Here is a 16,822-nt window from a genome sequence, read left to right as displayed (position 1 = left end):
CCATGTTACGTATGGTGTCTAGCCATGGTACTGATGTTCATGATTCCATGAAATGGCATCTTTGCTTTACAAAGTATCAGGGTTATAACAGAGAGAGTGGTGAAGGACTAAGAAACATACTTTAATAGAGCCAGTTAACTTGCTGGACACTAACATCCAGTCAGGAGCCTCAAGTAACATCTCTGCCCAAAAGTTTCAATTGCTAAATAGCAAGGGAATAATACCAAGGCCCAATCACAGAGTAGCAAATACCAGAGGCCTGGGAAAATCCCAAGAGAATAGCTTCAATGGCAGTGATTCTCAAATGTTCAAGGTACACAAGAATCACCTGGTGAATGTGTAAAAACAGTTTCTGAGGCCGATCCTCTGAGATTTTAATTCAGCAGGTCAGGCGAGGTCCATGAATTTATAGTTCTAACACGGCTGGCGGAACCAGAGCTGCTGCTCTGAGGAACACACTTTGAGAACCACTGCCCCACCACTATTAAATCAGAGTCAGCAGTCTTGTAAAATGCAAGGTGATTTGCATGTTCATTAAAGTTTGAGAATCACTGCTTTAGGAAATGAGGCAACAGGTTTGTTTGGTTTTTTCCTTCCTCCTGTGATATCAGGATAGGGAGATGGTGAAAAGAGAGGTTTTCAAAAGAAAGTAAGTGCTTAAATCACACTCTTTGTCATGAAACAAACCTATCTGGCCACCTTGCTCACCTTCCTCAATGAAGCATCACTCACTCCTTCCTTTATCCACCTCTCCATCCTCACTGTACCTTACCTAGGGCTCACGAGGAGACAGAGGTCCCATATGAACTTCAGATCGGCATGTTATAGATTTCCCGGGAAAATCCAGAATTCATATAATTGTTTTTCTAGTCAATAAAAATTACACTGGCATTAAACAAAGAATCAAGTTTGAATTACATACGTTTAGAAAACTTTTCATGTAAATAACTTCACAAGAAATTCACAGAAAAATATTTTTTTAGACTGATTGGCAACAGGGCCACGACAAGAGCAAGAAATGTCAACAGAGTGGCCTCCTGTGGTCACCCATGTCTCAGAGATGGAGGAAGGAAAGATAGCCTCTTGACTGATTTGCACTGTATGTAATTTTACATTACATGTAATTACGTGGACTAAACCAAGTGTAACACAGAAGACTAAACATGCTATCGTTCCATGTGATGAGCCTCTACAAAGAGGAAAAAACAGAAGATGTGAAAAAAAAACCACTTTTTTTCTACTTTAATTTTGTACCTATATGAGATGATGAATGGTCACTAAACTTACTGTGATAATCATTTCATGATGTATGCAAGTCAAAGCACTACGCTATATACCTTAAACTTTTACAGTGCTGTATGTCAATTATATCTCAGTAAAACCGGAAGGAAAAAAAAAAGTGGAAGATGTGAATATATCAAGCCTTGGCAATGGGAAAGGCCTAAGTCCACGTGACTCATCACACCTCCTTCTTGCTGATTCATGCTATTGTAGATTCAGCAGCTCCAGCAGCGAAACAGCTTATCTGTTAATAAGCTACAGAAAGAAGAGCCCCAAGTCCCATCACGCACTGCAGAAATGTGATTTGAACTGGCAAACATCTCCCAATCCACCACAACAACCCCTTGCCTCGCTTACCTGAAACTTTCACACATACCACATCTCCCCAATTATTTCCATAATCAGTGAGCCTATTGCTGATCTAAAACCTGACACATACATGAGTAGATTCCAGGTCTGTTAAGTACCAGGAGCAAAGGAGGACACAGAAAAACACCGCATTTAGTCTCATTTTCTCTGAGAAATTCAGTGCACTGCAAGACAGCACTGGACTGAGAACACGGAACCAAGGTTCTAACACCAGTTTTTCTACCAGATACCTTGAAGCAAGTCACTTGGCCTCTTTCATTTCATTTCTTTCGAAATTAGACTACATTATCATTCAGATACTTCCATATCTAGGAGTCTGTGATTATGCTGAGTATCCATGCTATTAGAAAGCCAAAGAAACAGCTACTCAGAAGCACATGGAAAATAACCATCTTGGATGAGACTTAAGAGCTGCAGTGGCACTAGCTCCACACAAGGCATCCTAATCCCAGGTCAGAACTCGGTACTGCAGGCTGCCCAGAAACTGGGGCATATAATAAGGTTTATTCATATGAGCATCCTTCCTAACTTATTCAACCAGAAGTCTTTCATGAATACCACCCAGATGCTGAAATTAGGATCGCCATCCTTAGGTATCAGGGATTAAAGTATGATCCAAAGAGTTCAAGTTGCCTCCAAAATGTCTACAACTGCATGGAAGTTGAAGGCCTCACTCACCTCGTTCCCGCCACATCCTGCAAATCCTTTTCTTAGAAGGAAATCACAAACTCCCTTTCTTGAAGACAGATGGGTAATTCATGTACAACCATCTGTGAGACTGCCTGCATGGGGCCTCCTTGTTTGAAGACTACAGAGATTTTAAATTAAAAGAACCATCTATGTCAACTCTGTCTAGATGATGTGTTCAAAGGGAAGACTCAAAGCAGCAAACTAGAGGGAACTTTTCGTTTACTTATTTCTAAAAAGCCAAATAAACCCTCTAGGAATGGTTATCTGTCATTTCCTTTCTCAGCACCCACTGTTCCTTCTTCTGGCTGCAGTCACAATTTTTATTTGCAAACCATGACTACCGCCCTCAGTGGACCCATGTCTTCTGTCCCAGGCTTCCTTTTCCTCTAAGAATTTTATGATCTGCATGAATCACTTTGCATAGATAACTAAAATTGATCATTAAAATCTGAAATTAAAAAACAAAAAAAGAGCATGCAACACCCTGTTCTTATTTTGCTTCAAGGATACTCCTACTGAGCTCATGGAGCTGAAAGCTGCAAAAACTTGAAGGATCCTCCTCTCAGGTTGAAAGACTAGGACATGAAGTACCCAAGTATGCCACACAGAGTTCAAGAAAAGGAATACAGCCAGATCTTCCATCTAAGTACCAGGAAGAAATCGGAGGTAGGGAAAAGAATTGGGGTAGCTCAGCAGTAGCCTTTTTCTTAACGTCAGAAGCCTGATTTTTATTCCGAAACAAGACTATAAAACAGCATTTCCCAGACATTGTCGCATGCAGGTGTAATCATGTGACTGTGTCTGGGCCAATGACCTGCAAGAACAAGTGTTATGCTGGCTTCCAGAAGGCTCTGGCAAAAGTCCAACTTAATGAAATGAAAATGTCTGATTAGACCTTGACTTGTCCTGACAACTCTGGTCACAGGGAAAGCAGTCTTATTGACTCATCATGTCATTTCGCTCAACTATTGATGCAAGGAGTATCATGAGGAAGAAAGAACTGCTTGCAAATGTACAAAGTAAGCAACAAATACCCCTGTCAACAGTATTAAATTATTTATCAATCACACACTACAGGTTATATCACAGTAGTTACAATGATGGAGGCCACTGGGTCCTCACCAACAAAAAGACTGGCTCTTCCACTTTTAGGACAGTTATTTAGAGCAGGGGTCCCCAACCCCCCAGGAACCTGGCCGCACAGCAAGAGGTGAGTGGCGGGGAGCCAGCGAAGCTTCATCTGCCGCTTCCCATCACTCACATTACCAGCTGAACCATACCCCCAATCCCCCGTCCGTGGAAAAACTGTCTTCCACGAAACTGGTCCCTGGTGCCAAAAAGGTTAGGGACCGCTGATCTAGAGGACTACAGGGCACTCAGCGTTTATCAGGAGTCTGTGCTTTCACAGAATCTACTCTTCAGTAAGTCTACAAATCTTTTATCCTTGGCCCTAAAAGCCAAAATCAGGGTTGTACTTTATTATAATCAAGGTGTTTAGGAATTTCTGGTGAAAATAAAAGTTTACACTCAAAAGTGAATAAATGTTCCTGAATCTACCTTTCATCTTTGGTTAATACGTTTCTTGCTAAACAAGCCAAATTCATAAAGGAAAAGACAGGTTACCTCATAACACTTTCTTTTCAACTAAAGCAGTAAAGACCCACACTAACGCTGCATTTTTTTACTTCCAAATTCTATACATCAGGCTTCTCACAGAAACTTTCACTTCAGCCAGTGGAATACCTTGCAGGAGGCAGGCACTCAAGAAATATTTGTTAAGGTGACTTGAACATAGTAACACATTAGGTGAACATTATAGGAAGTTAGCCTAAGGGCTCTTCACTGAGAAGAAAACAGTTTTTTACCATGTTCTTTATTGCCAAGTGAAAGGATATACATATATAGCCTTCTTCGCTCAAAATGTACCCTCTCCACATCACTGACATCCTGTAAATGGCCATAAATCACAACTGGTCCTTGTCATGAGAAAAAACTGTGTGTGTCAACTTGAGTTTGTCTGCCTTAAAAGACAGGTGCAAGGGTAAAATCAAACATATTTAAGTGCTTGGGAAAGCAACACTGCTCTACAGAAGCAAGGGAATATTAGGGGCAGGAATTACAAACATATACACCTTTTATAGCAATAGACTCCAGACAGGAAATCAGGATGAGACTGGTCTATCCTGGCATTCATTTCATAGAGTTTAGTTTCGTCTGATGAATATTTAAACCCAAAGCACTGCAGTGGTAGTGCCAATATATGTCATATTTTCAGTTGCATCTCCTTTCTGGACTAGGAGCGCCCCTAACTATTCATAAGCCTTAAAATCCTAATTATTGGGTAGACCAGCGGCAGACTGGAGTGACACGAAATTAAGGTTGACTTTTAAGAAAATAGGCACACGTCTTGTACTGCTCTATTAGATACACTTTGGCATTTTGCAGAGCCCAAATGAATTACAGAAGAGACACAGGTACTGTTAATACATCACATGCCTTCTAAAAATTCTGGAAGACGTGGGGAGTCCCACATCATTTCTTTGGGACTAGAGACGTTGCCAAGGACTGAAATTGATGATGCATAGAAGGAGAACCCTCCAAAACTAACTCCTCTGCTTTGCTGACCCAAAGGAAGCCAAAGGAAAGAGACTCTCTCACTCCAAGTAACTCCCTAAACTAACAATGTTTAGAAAAAACAAGTATTTTCAAGATGGTTCAGAGTTGGAGGATAGCAGGCAGAGAGTAGAAACTGACTTGGATTTGATTATGGGGTCACGAGAAAGGATCAGAAATGTTCATTTTTAGTTATTACTGAAGTTTTTATAAAATCCCAAGACATTCACTAGAACTTTACTAATTAAGACACGTAACCCACACACAACTAGACTACAAGTACTTATAATACATGTTTTTGTTTTTTGTTTTTTGAGAAAGAAATCTCAACTACCAAAGGTTCACCAGCTGCAGGACTTCAAAGGCAGTAATAGGAGCAATGGTCTCCAATGACTCAATTTGGAAAGAAAAATCTCTCACACAACCCACGCATTAGACAAGATGACATATACATCTACTTCAGGACACCTTACATTTTGGATGAATAGCCTTGAATTTACTTCACAGCCAATAGCTTGCCAGAGAAAACTTAGAGTTGGATCCTATTACTTAATACACTAAATCCACAGCTCAAAGTCCATCTCACTGGATAATTGAATATAACTAGCGATGGGAATTAAAACTGAGGATGCTAGCAGCCCTGATTTCACTGTTATTATTTGTACTGTGTGAAATGATTTTCGTATTGGCAAGTATGGGATCTCTGAAACTGTGCACTCTTCCTATCTACCATGGTACATACGATTATTTGCCCATGCACGCTCTGAGGGGCAATGCGGTACAATGAAAGGAGCCCTGAGCTTGAGTCAAAACCAGTTCTAGTGCCAGCTCTGCCACTATCTGGCTGAAGACCTTGGACCACACTTTAGGTCTAAGTTTACTCATTAATTTATTTAATAACCATGATTTGATCACAGACCTAAAAGAACACAACATTGCTCAGCTGTAAAAGGGGGGAAACTAGACCTAGTTTATAGAACTGGTGTTAGACTTAAATGAGATAATGGGTGTACTTTGCATCCAAGACACATTGGTGCTAGTCTTCTTCTACCGCAACTATCAGGCACTGTGTTCAGTCTAAAACACCATTGCAGGGAGCACACTGGAAGCCCTCATCTCGTTTGTCATCACTGGGTAAAGCCTCTTGCCTCTTAGTCGGTAAAATCCATGAAGGCCAGGATTTTCTTCTTTCTAATACACAGACGCATCCTCTGAACCTGCATGTGCCTCAGCATCTAGTAAGCACTTAATAAATAATTGTTGAATGAATAAATTCTCTTTTACTCCTTAAAATAACTCTGGATCAACTAATATTTTTACCATTTTACAGTGAGGAGGCTGAATAATGAGATAAACTGTCTATACAATCAGGTGATAAGGCCCTTCCAATTCCACAATGCTATCTATAGTTGTTATATTTTCCAATAGTTCATCATTATATCATTCTTCCTAAATAATTGCTACTTACTCACATTTATTTATTGGTTATTGCTTAAATAATAGCAAGAGTCTCAAACTATAAAATCTACTCCTATCTTTAAAGAAAATAAAATATTTGAACCATAAAAAAAATCATTTGTTTATAAGAAAACTTTATTCTCACATCTACACACGAACTATCTAATGAGGTTATTCTTTTTTTTTTTTTTTCTTTTTTTTTTTAATGAGGTTATTCTTAAGAAACTCTTCCGGGCTTCCCTGGTGGCGCAGTGGTTGAGAATCTGCCTGCTAATGCAGGGGACGCGGGTTCGAGCCCTGGTCTGGGAAGATCCCACATGCCATGGAGCAACTGGGCCTGTGAGCCACAATTACCGAGCCTGCGCGTCTGGAGCCTGTTCGTCTGGAGCCTGTTCTCCGCAACAAGAGAGGCCGCGATAGTGTAAGGCCCGCGCACCGCGATGAGGAGTGGCCCCCGCTTGCCGCAACTAGAGAAAGCCCTCGCACAGAAACGAAGACCCAACACAGCCATAAATAAATAAATAAATAAATAAATAAATAAATAAATAAATAACTGATTGAAGGACTTAAAAAAAAAAAAGAAACTCTTCCAAGTAGTTTTCCCAACCTAAACTTCCATATACTTTTCCCCAAATAAGAAGCGAAATAAACAATCAGTCAAGAGTGATATTAAAAACATGGGGGCAATCCTGTCCCTAAAACATTTCTTCACCAAAATTTGGATTCTTTCACTTTAAGAGCAGCAAGATCATCTTTTTTACTATCTTTCAGAAGATAACTGTAGCTTCCCTAGTCTGGGGCCCTAAATGAGAAAGACCTCGGTTAGATGCAGCCAATGTCACAGGGTCTCCTGGCTCTGAATCAGTATTTTCACACACTCCCAATCATAAATGCCCCAGAGACCTCCTATCCCCAAAACTGACACTGCTGTATCTCAAGTTCAGGTTTACAGAATGATGGCCTCCTCCAAGGCCTTCCTTAGAAAACGTATTCCCAAATTTGCCATCTCACCTCATGCTTCCTTCTCCAAAAGCAGCCTACTCTTTACCACTCATAAGTCTTCTCCTCTAAAGGGCTCAACGTACATTGGGGCACTCAGCAGATATTACACTCTACTCCATCAAAAGGATCTCATAAATTTGTTTTAATTTAGTAATTAACATTCCTCTAGACTCGCAGAAGTGTTGAGGGCAAAGTCATAACGCTTTTAATGGCAAAATCAAACTGTAAGCCCAGGTCAGACTTCACATCTAATGCTGTTGCTGGCAGACCCAGTGATTTTGAGACCGAGCAAGATGATTTTATCATTAAGGCATCACCACTGCTGTGCAGGGAATTTCTCTTTCATTACACCTCAGCTCCCTCCCACCTCAAAACGCTGCGTAGAGTTCTAACGTACTCTGAAACCACAGTAACTTATGACAGAGCAGCCATTATGATGACCTGTAAGTCATCAAGATACATATCAACCACTGGCTATGTTATTAATACTTGAAGTATCAAATTTGCTAAGGAAGCAAAAAGGAGCTTCGTTCTTCCTCAAGGGGAATCAGAAACCAGTATGTTCAAGAGAGGATTTCCATAGGAAAACCGCCCCTGCCTCAGACAGCACCTACCATCAACATGTTTATGGGCAAACACAGTATCAGAAAAACATGCTGTGAGTCTTAGAAACAGCATATGCCTCATTTCATACGGGCTGCTATGGTGCTAGGCATTGTTTTTTGGTTTTGTTTTTTTTACTGCATTTCAGAGAAATAACCGTAAAATGAAGGTCTATAACCAGCATATAACACAATAAACAACAGCATCAACTTCTGCACCCTTTTTGTGAATGGTTTCCCTATGCTTTAATTGAAAATGTAAGTTTTAATATGCTTTGTGTTTTCTCTCAAAATAGTTTGGGACCAATTCTATTCTAAGACTTCTGTATTTACCATCTCCATCCAAGGTCCAAAGATTACAGAATTTACAAATGAAGGACACCCCCTACACACACACACACACACACACACACACACACACACACACACACACACACGTCAGTCATAGAGGAGCTATGACAACAAAATTCCTGAATGACAGAAAGAAACACAGAGGACAGTGGCTTGAAACAGCAATGGTGGTCACCACAAGCTTTGTCCTAGAGTTCAGCTCAGGTCTTTCTGAAAGCCTGGACCAAAAATTCACAAAAACAAGAAGCAGTAACACAGTTCACATAACTTTCCTGAGCTTAAATGTATAATAGATCCGGGTAACTGTCCAATCTAGGTTGTATCTTCAGGGAATCTCAAACTCTCATAAAAAACCAAGGTTTCTGGCTCAAGGAAAGGCTTAAAGTTAGAGATGAGCATTGTTAAATCACTGGTTCCTATTCACATTTCAACCCTTGAAATAACGCTTCACTACTTGTCTCAGTCACCAGCGACTCTAGTCTGTCTTGAGAAAGCTCACACGCCTCCCTGGACTCAGCCATCTCCTTCTCACCGACAGGTCAGGTCCAATACAACCAAAGCTTAATTCACTTTAAAAGATATGTGAACTATTATTCAAGGACAGTAGCTGTCTGTTTACAGAAGCTTCATCCACATCAAGGCAGCTGAGTTTGTGAGCTTGATTTTTGTATTCTTCTTTCATTCTGTCAAAATTCAAGCTTACAGATATTTCTGCTTTCAGTCTATTCTTTAATAAATGTCCCGCTCAGTGTAAGACAGGACTCAGAGTTTCAATGACATAACTGTATATTTTCCCAAGAAAATTGTTTATGTACCTTTCCATAAATGTTTTAACTTTTTCACCTAGAATATAAAATCCTTGAAGAAAATGTCTGTCTTCTATAGTTTAGCAAGATACATGCTCAACACAATTTCCAAATCACCTTTAGTACCAATTTTAACCATGAAGAACACTGAAAATTCTACTGTAAATTATCAAATATATGGTAGCAAATATATAAATGAAATTCTTCTGTCATTTAGTACAAAGAAGAGAGATACAAATATAGGATAATTTCTCAAATGAGTTTCAACTACTTAATGTGCTACTTTAAAGCATATTCACAAACAACAGAAATAATCAATCTGAAGAACTGGATTCATCTCTATACACAGGGGACATTTTTATACAGTTTCTCGAAGAATTAGCCACACACAAGCACAATAGGTACCATAAAGATTAAAAGAAAGTAACTGCATTAAAAATACTTCAGTTTATTAAAAGGAACGGTTCCTATTTTATATGTATACACATCTATTTTTATAGAAAAGAACACATCTATTTTTATTCTAATTTCCATGACTCACTCCCCACCCATTCACCGATGAGATAGATAACAGTTGATCCTATTTTTCACCTTTTAATTTATTCTACCTGGAGAAATAAAATTCATCACTGTCCCATGTTATTTTCCCTCCCCTTTGGACATTTATCCACTAAATAAACATCTACTACCCACTGCTGTTAAGCAGTGTGCTGGGTCCTGGGGCTCCATCCCAGTCTCCTCCGCTGGTTTCCCCTATTTGCCCCAATTTCTAAGCGCTGAAGTGTCCCAGGACTCAGCCCTGTCTCATCCTCAAGTCAGTCTACACATGCTCACTTGGTGGTCTCAGCTAGTCTCCTGGTCTAATTAGCATCTATCCTATGCTGACCACCCCCATATTTATATATACTGCAGACCTCTTTCCTGGGCTCCAGTTTCACATATGGACTCACCAACTCATCCTCTGCCAATAGATGTTTTACAGATCTCGAACGTTTAACAGGCCCAACTAACTCCAGATCTTCTCCACCAAACCTCCTTTCAAAGGATGAACTTGATGACAACTTCGTCCTTCTAGTTAGTTAGGCTGAAATCCTTGAAATCATCCTGACACCTCTTTCTGTCATACCCCACAGCCAAGCTATCAACAAACCTCTCTTGGAAGGCTGGCCAAGGAGACACTTTGACGTAAGCTTCTGCCCAATCCTGACGCCTCTGCCTCCCTCCCACTATGTTGTTCCCAAGGGCACATGCTTACAAGTATTCTACACACTAAACCCTATCTGAGTCTACTTCCCAAATGATCCAAATGCTTCAAGTCTTCACTACAAACATCCATTACAATATTGTGCATACAACAGCTTATCCCTACTAGAAATAAAACAAAGGATGATTTTAGCTGATCTATGTGTAGAATCTTATAGTTATAGATTCAGAGATTAAGGATATTTCTTGTCTTCTTTACAAGGACACTGAATGCCTCATGCTGCCTTACTACTCTTTTTGTTTATCCTCCATGCAGCAATGAAAGGCTTTAAATAAATCTTATCCATTCAAGTCCAACTGGTACTTTTTCTTTCTCTTCCCTGAGGAGCATCTTTTTTCTACACTACCACTTCTCTATTACTTCAGTTATTCACTGCATTTAGTTGTTTATCTTATTTTTTTCAGAAGTATTCCTTCATAACAAGGAGGTGCTAAAAACCTCATTTCACAAGTAGGTATGAAAAAGAAATATCTGGAACACCTTTCCTAAAAAGAAATCCAAAGGTAGCTAATTTAGTACATAAGCCTTTAGGAAAGCATTAGAAGAAAGTAAGACAAAGTCAAATATTAACAATTTACTGAACATAAATTCTCATTACACAAAATAGTATCTCTCCTTATAACTTCAAAATATTAATAGGGCAACACAGCGAAATATCAAGGGTCAGATGCAGCTAGACTACAAAATGTTATGTTTTTATTTTAGAAGTATGATTTTTATTATTGCTGAAACGAGAATTTTAGAAAAAAAACTACCATCAGTTTCTTAACATGTAATTTATTTGTAAAAGTCAACCAAAACAATCTGAATTCAATCATCAGCTCAGGAAGCAGATTCCATGACATTTTTTTCCCCTAAATGCTAAATGACACAGGCAGCGATAAAATATGCAGAGAAAGAACCATGTCACAGAAGATGTGACAATTTTGATAAATGATGATAAACTGTGATGTAGAACAGCCGTTTGTAAGCTGCTGTTTTCAAAAACATGTATTTTAATGATGATTTTTGCCAAATATCATTTTAGAGAGATAGTCTGTAATAAAACCATTGACAAACAAAATTGGTACCTTATTATAAATTAGAACAGAAATGTATTTAAGTTTTCAGCAAACTTGTAATTTTGCTTTAAATGAGAATGCATTTTAGATCCAGTCAGTTCCTTACAATGTTAAACACAGTCATCATCTGACCCAGAAATCCCACTCCGAGGTATAAAACAGAAATTAAAACATACTTTCACACAAACCCTTGAACATGAATGTTCATACATGCAACATTATTCATAAAAGACAAGAAGTGCAAACAACCCAAATGTCCATCAAGTGACATATAATATCAATAGAACAGAATATTATTCAGCAATAAGAAGGAATAAAGTACTGATACATGCTACAATACGGATGAACCTTGAAAATATTATATTAAGGAAGCCAGTCACAGGAGGCTACATATCATTATGTTTATATGAAATATAAATTCTATTGATATGAAATGCCCAGAATAGGCAAATCCATAGAAATAAGATGTAGATAAGTGGTTGCCTAGGGTTGAGAGTGTAGAGGGAATGGAGAATAATTGCTAATGGATATAGGGTTGCTTTCTGGGGTAATGAAATGTTCTAGAATTGTGCACCGTGATGGCTGCACAACTCTCTGGCTATACACAACCTCTGAATTGTACACTTTAAGTGGGTGAACTGTATGTGAACTACATCTCAAAAAAGCTATTTAAAATGCCAGTTAAAAAGGCCAGTCATGGGCGTTCCTGGTGGCGCAGTGGTATAGAATCCACTTGCCAATGCAGGGGACACGGGTTCGAGCCCTGGTCCAGGAAGATCTCACATGCTGCGGAGCAACTAAGCCCACGAGCCACAACTACTGAGCCCAAGTGCCACAACTACTGAAGCCCGCGCGCCTAGAGCCCACGCACCGCAATGAAGAGTAGTCCCCGCTCGCCGCAACTAGAGAAAGCCCACGCACAGCAACAAAGACCCAACGCAGCCAAAAATAAATAAATAAATAAATTTACTTTTTAACAAAAGGGCCGGTCATGTTGTAGGTGTTTATAACTTGTATAGACTTTTCAAAGTCTAAATCCCTAATTATCAAAATATGTTTCTTACTGTCCACAAACCTCATTTCATTTCCTTACATAAAACCACCTGCCTATTCCACTATAAATACTACACGTAGTGAAAGAAAGTGCTTCTAAAATTAAATCATGTTTTCAAAACAGATTTCTCCTTAATATATTTAATTTTAATGATTCGCATGTGCATTATCCACACTTTCCATTAACTATGGTTAAATTTTCAATCTCAGATAAGTATCCCCCAATACAAAAGCACAGTAACAGGCCATTCCTCTCCCAACACAAGCTGTGTGGACTAAACTTTTAACGTATTAGCTTGAATTTTAAAAAGCAAAATTAAGGAGGCAGATCTGTAAGAAAAGCAAGCATATGAAGTCTCAGAATTTTAGAATGGAAAATATTTTCAAGATTGATCCTCTTCAGGACTACCGAAACTTTAGTATCTAAGAACTAACCCCAGGAATTTTGTGATATTCTCATATCACCTTACTTTTTAAATTTTTATTGGAGTATAGTTGATTTACAATGCTGTGTTACTTTCTGCTATACATACCTTACTATTTTGCCTTATTATTTATATTTACATTAAGTTGATTCCTTTCCTTTTTTTTTTTTTTTTTAAACTTAGCAATGTATGACACAACATCAGTGACCTTAGGGGTTTGGTAAGCTATCTGTACTAGTCTAACAAACATTACAATAAATAAAATTTTAAATGGTGATGTGTCTATCACTTAAAAACATCTTGCACATGATCAGTACTACATCTACCACACTTTGGGAAACACTGATCTAGTTTTAGCTTCTAATTTTATGGGTGAGAAAGTTGAACTTCCTGGTGACTCTCAAAAGTCTGTGCACATCAGAACCTCCTGGAGGGTTTGTGTTAAAATAGAGAGTGCCGGGCTCTTCCCCAAGAGCGTAGGTCTGGGGTAAGGTCTGAGAATTTACGTTTCTAACAAATATCTAAGTGGTACTAATGCTGCTGGCCCAGAGACCGCCCTTCAAAAACCACTGACCAAAACCTACTAACCCCAAATTAGTCAGACCAGAATTTAAACTAGAACCCAATCTTCTCTTAGATGCTCTTATAATTATATGCTCTATCAAACATGTTTAATGTTGCTGAATTTTATTCACCTTTCACTTAATTTTACTCTTTTCAATAAAGGTGATTATTAAATGCTAAAGATCAGGTTTATACATTTTTAAGACTTCAGAGTTGTTATAAAATAGTGATTAATAAAAATTTAAGGAAAAGAACATTACAATCACCTTTGAGGACCCTGAATCCCTTTTCTTGGTCACATACCCTCCGTTAGTCCTTTGAGATAAACATTATCTTCAAGTTTGTGTCTCATCATCCACTTGCTTTTCTTGTTAGTTTTCTCATAGCTGTATCTCTAAATAACATATTGTTTAGGGTGTATGTTCTGAGCTTTATACTATATCTTTTTATGCTATTTGCTTTTTTATTCAATATGATGTTTTTGAGATGTAGCCCTCGGTTTTTATCAGTAATTCATTGCTTTCATGGCGGGACACTATTTCATCTACAAGAAAACAGCACTAAAATTGTTGACTTTTTTTTTCATTTTGAAAAAATCAGAGGTAAAAAAGAAGTTGCAAAAATAGTACACAGAAGTCCTATGTATGCTTCATCCAGTTTCCTCCAATGGTTACATCTTACCTAACTATATTACAGTATCAAAACCAGCAAACTGGTTTTGGGACAATGCTTGTGTATAGTTTCATGCCATTTTATTATACATGCAACTCTCAATTTTTAAGTTCTTTTTTTTTTTCTCGCGGGCCGCCCAGGCCGCGAGACCAAGGGCCGCGGGGGCCGGGCCGGCGCGCCGCCCCCGCCCCGCCTCAGGCCGCCCGCGCTTGGGCCGCCGCCCGGCGACGCGAGGCCAGTCCCACCCCGCCCCCACCCCCGCCGCCGGCCCGGGGGCCGCTCACCTTCCGCGTTGCCCCAGACCACCATGCCCGGGCACAGCCGCCTCCTCCGGCCTCGCTGGCCCCGCCGCCGCCACACGGTGCCCTCGCCTGGGGCGGGGAGAAGGGCCGGGGAAGGAGTCGCACCGCCGCGCCGCGGTCCACGCTCGCCCCACACTCGCAGCGGCCACCCTGAGCGCGCCCAATGGCTGCTCTGTCCCTCCCCCTCCGACGGGCGCGCGCGCCGCGGCTCCGCCCCACCCCTCCCCCTGCGGGGGCCGGCGCGCTCCCAGGCTCCTCCCCGCCCTTCCCCACCCGCGGCGGTTCCGGCCCCGGCTCGCACTCCGCCCCGCGCTGCGCAAGTGCCTGCCTCGCGCCTAGCCTCGGGCGACCCTGAACCACCGGCGCGGCGCCCCTCCCAGGCCCGCCCGCGGAGGTCAGCCCCTCCGCTGCACGTGACCGTCTCGCTCGCGGGGGCGGAGAGGAGCGCGGCGCCGGCCCGCCTTCCGCATCCCGAGACCTGCGCGCCTCCCGCTGGGGTTGATGCGCTGTTCTCCTCTCTGCGAGTCCCCGCCCCGCGCTGCACTCCCCAGTCCGGGAGGACACTAGTTCAGGGACTGACCATGCTTAATCAAGATCATTCTAGTGATATTAATGAATATCTGAGTTACTTCCTTTATTCCCCCCCCACCCCCCGCCAATTAAAGACAATGCTCCTACCTATTAGAAAAATGAAAATCCAAACACTGACAGCCCCAAATACTTGCAAGAATGTGAAGTAATAGGAACGCTCGTTCATTGCTGGTGGGAATGCAAAATAGTACAGCCATTCTGGAAGAGAGTTTGGCAGTGTCTTACAAAACTAAACATACTCTTACTATACGATCCAGCAATCGGACTCCTTGGTATTTACACAAAGGAGTTGAAAAATTATGTCCACATAAAAAACCTGGACACAGATGTTTCATAGCAGCTTTATTCATAATTGCCAAAACTTGGAAGCCACCAAGATGCCCTTCGGTAGATGAATGGGTAAACAAACTGGTGCATCCAGATAATGGAATATTATTCAGCACTAAAAAGAAATAAGCCATCAACCCATGAAAAGATATGCAAGAACTTTAAATGCTTATTACTAAGTGAAAGAAGCCAATCTGAAAGGCTACATACTCTTTGATTCCAACTAAGTGATACCATAATGGTGGATAATGTCATTAGTCAAAACCCATAGAACATACAACACCAAGCGTGAATCCTAATGTAAACTATGGACTTTGGGTGCTAATGAAGTGTAAATGTAGATTCATCAGTTGTAACAAATATACTTCTCTGCTGAGTAGTTGATAATGGTGGAGGCTATACATATGTGGGAACAGGGGGTACATGGGAAATCCCTGTACCTTTCACTCAATGGTGTTGTGAACATAAAACTGCTCTAAAAAAATAAAGTCTACAAACTTTAAGCTATAAGATGAATAAGTTCTGAGGTTCTAATGTATAGCATGGTGACTAGTTGATAACACTGCAATGTATAACTATAATTTGCTAAGAGAACTTAAAAGTTGACCCCCAAAACATACACATATATATTTATATATTCCTCTTTACCATAAATGTACGGCTGTGCTCCTGGCTTCTCTAATCTCTTCCAATCATCTATTTTTATTTCTGCTCAGTACCATGCTGTCTTAATTGGTAGAGTTTTATAATAGCGAGTCTTAATATCTAGTAGGTCAAAAATCCCCAATTCACTCTTCCATTTGCTGTTAAGAATCAGCTCGCATGTTCTATGTGGGGGAGGGAGGTGAAGGAAATTCATTTTAGTTTCCTAAAATCTCTAAAACAATTTGGGGAGAATCACATCTTCTGTAGATTGAAATTTTCTATTGAAATAAGATTTATTTCTCCATTCCTTTAGTTTTTCTTAGGTGTCTTTGTTCTATAATTTTCTCCATATAGTTGTTGCCTATTCTTGCTAGAGTTATTCCTAGGTACTTTATAATTGTGATAATATTATAAGTGGTATCTCATTGCCTTTTCTAAATAGTTGTAGCAGAGTACAGAAATGCAATTGATTTTGTATATTGATTTTGTTTGCAGTATACTTGCTAACCACTTTTATTCATTCGAATACCTCATCTGTGGATTCTTTTGGTTTTTCTACAGGGACAAGATATCCTCAATGACTAGTGATAGCAGTTTCTTCTTCTCCAATGCTAAGAATTCTTCTTTTTCTTCCTGTGTAAGACTTCCTATATAATGCTGCAAAGAAGGATTATCTTATCTTGTTGGTGAAAGGTGTCTTATCTTGTTCCCAATATTAAAAAAGAATGTTTTCAATGTTTCACCAT

Source organism: Eschrichtius robustus, chromosome 2 (assembly GCF_028021215.1).
Source record: "Eschrichtius robustus isolate mEscRob2 chromosome 2, mEscRob2.pri, whole genome shotgun sequence".
NCBI lineage: Eukaryota > Metazoa > Chordata > Mammalia > Artiodactyla > Eschrichtiidae > Eschrichtius > Eschrichtius robustus.
This window is presented reverse-complemented; position numbering follows the sequence as displayed.